We start from the raw sequence: 4,139 nt of genomic DNA, 5'->3' as shown, positions 1-4,139 counted from the left end.
TCTCTCTCTCTCTCCTCCCCTTGCCCAGGAATCCTAAAAGCCCTGCCTCTGTCACCCTGGCAAGTCATTGGCTGCTGGCAACTTTATTTACCAATCAAAGACAACTGGAGGCAGGGTCTATTGAAGTCTTACATGCAGAAGTGCAGATTCCTGTGTAATTATGGGGACCAATTTAACATAAGTAGCATTAGGCCAAATCCACAACAAAATGAGATCACAGAGATTGTGTATATTGAACATAATATGCTCAATATAATGTAATTATCTTCTCTATTAATGAAGAAATAAAAGTAAACTGATTAAATCCTCATAGCAAGTCTGTGTTTAAAATGGTATGTCCCAGGAAATCTACATTTCCAGCAAAAAGAAGAAGATTGACCAGGCAATAGTAAGACTATCACTGAAGGTCCATCCTCTCCGCCCCCGCGCCTCCCTTTGCTGTGAGATTTGAACTTTCCAAGTGTGATTCCGAGCTGCTGGTTTGTCCCTCAGGGATTTCGTCGCCACTTTATTCCACAAACGCTCCATCCCGAGGTCCTTGCCATGACCCGTCTCGGAAGAAAGCGTAAAGCCGGGGCTGCGCCTATGGAGACGGTGGACAAGTGCGAGAAACTGGCGGAGGGCGCGGCCGTGGTCATTGAGCATTGTATGAGCTGACGCGTCTATGGCCGCCATACTGCTGCCCTGAGCCAGGCTCTGCAACTGGAGGCCCCAGAGCTACCTGTGCAAGTGAACCCGTCCAAACCGCGTAGGGGCAGCTTCTAGGTGACGCTGCTGCGCCCGGACAACAGCCGTGTTGAACTCTGGACTGGTATTAAGAAGGGCCCTCCACGAAAGCTCAAATTTCCTGAGCCCCAAGAGGTGGTTGAAGAATTGAAGAAGCACCTTTCATAAAGAGGTTCGGAAAGAGTCCTCATGTTGAGCTTTCAGTTCCTGAAGATGTTGAAGCATTTATGATGGTGCATGGCCAAACTTAAGCTGTGTACCTGAAGCTATAGTTTCTTCCTCATCAGAAGTGATGGTTCAGTTGTGGGGCAGCCCTCTATCAAGGCATTGTAAAAGTGTGTTCAATTGTTTAATAAAAGCTCAAGTATCTGAGAATAAGGAAAAAAAAAAAAGACTATCACTGAAGAACCAGAAGATGTAAAAGCATGTAAGATCTACAAATGGAACACATAGAAACAAACTAAGAATTCACTAACCTTCATAGTACATTAGTCATACTACAGATAAAATTAGTAAGAGAGCTCAAAAAATAATGCATAGAAAGAAGGAAATATGACAAGGATAAGTTAATGGAGGTAAAAATGAACAGGTAAAAATTGGAGCATAAAATACGTGTAATTTGAATTCAAAAGAGGAAGTGAAAGTGGTTTATTATTATTATTTAAGATGTTAGTAGCTATGAACAGATTAAAGATATCAAGCCATCAGTTTAAGAAGCACCAGATGAACTGGCATAGAATTGTAAGACCTCAAGGTAAAACAGAAAACTAAGGAAGTAAGAAAACTTGTCAGGAAAACAGAAGTAATTACGGTCTACAGAGTGATGTTTTGACATCTAACTTCCAAACAGGGAGAATAAGATCTAAACTCAATAGAAAAATATACCTGAAGAAGCAAAAGAGAAAAATCTCCAGGACATTGGTAGTACACAATCAGCCACCTAAACCTGAAACTAATAAAATGACACAGAATAAAGAAGAGAGCATGTTAAACCACCACTAAGTAGGCCTGCATCACAAATAAGAAAGAATGCATTCCACGAACTTCGGGGAGCAGATAAAGTCATGAGTGAATGGGTATTGACATGAGCACAGCTATGTCCAGGACTTCAGTGTCAAAGGCTCCCAGGTCAGGATCAGAGAAACGGCAACCAAGTCTTCCACTGTTATGTATGTGCATAATGACAGGGTGTGCAGAAAATACAGACAACAGCCTCCTCCTTCTGAATTGTTATAGCCTGATTCTGCTCCCCTGTAGGGACTTCCTACTGAAATTAGCTAACCTTGCCTCCTCATTCAGCTGTAGGCAATAAACTTGCCTCTTCCATTCATACATATGAAATAAACACACTAGGGTTCCCAGGCTTCTGGTTCATCTCCATGAAAGCACAAGTCCCACTAGAGCCCAGCTTTCCTGTATGTGTATCTGGGGTTTCTTCATTCCCTCCTAGCCCCCGGTCAGGTCTACTCCAAGGCTGTGCAGGTCTTACCAACAAACCAAAAGCCGATATGAAAACAAACATTTCAAGAGCAACAGAAACAGTATCAATGGGATAATAAATAAATTAAATAAATAAAAATGCATATTCTGTTACTTCACTCGATGAGTTAAAGATTAAATTAAAAAAAAACCCTTCTCTCAGAAGTTAATTCACTCAATGAGCAATGATTAAATTAAGAATCTTTCTCTCAGAATAAGTTCAGATCTGAATTAAGAAATACTAAATAAGTCTGAGACCTGGCTAGACATGGGAATAGAGGGAAGGAGGAGGAAAGAACCACAATCAGAGGCTGACATCTCAGGAAGGTACCACTTTGGAGGTAAGTGGTACCACTTTTCTGAAAGCAATAGTTGTATTTTATAGTCTCAGTGGTAATGGGAAATAAGAAATGTTTAGCAATGAAAATTAAAGGCCTCCAGAAAAAAAAAAACTCTCAAATTCAGAAGGCATGCAAACTGTTTCCAGAAAGGGCACCATTTTAAAATTATACTTTATTATAAAATCAAAAGAGTGTTCTTAAGATACATAATAAGTCACTTAAAGCAATCACTGCCTGCCTACTCTTGTTTTTTGTTTGTTGTTGTTGTTGTTGTTGTTTTCTTTCTTTTTTTCATAAAAGAAGGGGTAAAAAAAAGATTATTCCAGAGCTGGAGGGATGGCTGTGTGGTTAAGAGCACTTGTAGAGGACCAGAGTGTGTTTACCAACATCCACATCAGATGCTAATGACTACCTGTAACTCTAACTCCAGGGTTCCAGTATCCTCTTCTGGCCTCTATCAGTACCCGAATGCTTGTGAGATATATATACAAGCACATATATTTATACAATAACAATAAATGGTTAAATAATTAGAAATCATTCCCCAAATCAAACATTCAATCCAGGCATGTTGGATCACGTCTGCATTTCTAATGCTTAGGAAGTTCAGGCAGGAATATCAAAAGTCCCTAGTCTGTTTGGGCTACACAATAAGCTTTAGGCCAAAATGTGCTATAGGATGAGACTCTGTGTCACCCCTCCCCAGGAAGCAATATTCCAAAATACACCGAGAATATAGTAATAGCAGTAGTGGTATTATAATAGCATACAGTATCCAGGGAAATTGGCACTATGAGAAAACAAGGGGCATACAGATAACCAAACAGGAACATAGAATAAATTAAGTATGTCATATTATATGTCAAACACTAACATTCAAAAAAATTAAGTATATTGAATGTTTCAAGAGAGAAGATACAACTGATACATAAAGGCAGACCCATCAGAATAACCACTGATTTTAAAAATCAGTGAGAAAGGCATAGAAGAGTGTCTTTCAGGTTCTGAAAGATTATAACTGCTAGCCCAGACTGCTACATGACATGATGTAAGCAGACAGAAAAACTCTCCATGAGAAAGCCAGGCTAGAGCAATGTATGCCTCTATGCCTGCAGTATGGAAGATACTGAAATGAAAACTTCAAATGGAAGAAAATGCTAAACACATCTAAGAAGCTACAGAAAAAGTATTAAAGATGCTACGACATTTGTTAAGAAATGAAGACCAAGAAATACCACAAAGCCAAGAAAATGGCAAAAATTAATGCATGCCTTTCATTAATAACTCTGAATATCTATCAATAGACTCAATTGTCTACTGAAAAGATGCCTATGAGCAGATAGTATCAGAAAACAGAATCCATCTTTTTGTTGCCTTCAAGTAACACTCTTCATAACTAAAGACAGGGTGAAATGATCAGCAAAGTTATTTCAATAAAATGAAGTCATTATTCTCATATCTTCAATCAACACAGTTCAAATAAAATAAGCTTACTTATCAAGGGAACAATCCCTCAATAGAACATTGCCATTATATATACATAGATAGATAGATAGATAGATAGATAGATAGATAGATAGATAGATAGATAGA

General features: G+C 38.8%; 1 pseudogene; it reads left to right on the top strand.

The window, feature by feature from the left end:
• The first annotated feature begins 543 nt into the window (after positions 1–543).
• Positions 544–1,037, top strand: LOC114623133 (annotated as a pseudogene).
• Positions 1,038–4,139: the final 3,102 nt, after the last annotated feature.

Source organism: Grammomys surdaster, unplaced genomic scaffold (genome assembly GCF_004785775.1).
Source record: "Grammomys surdaster isolate TR1022 unplaced genomic scaffold, NIH_TR_1.0 194, whole genome shotgun sequence".
Lineage (NCBI taxonomy): Eukaryota > Metazoa > Chordata > Mammalia > Rodentia > Muridae > Grammomys > Grammomys surdaster.
Note: the sequence above shows the minus strand (reverse complement) of the source record. Positions and strands in the feature narration are given on the sequence as shown.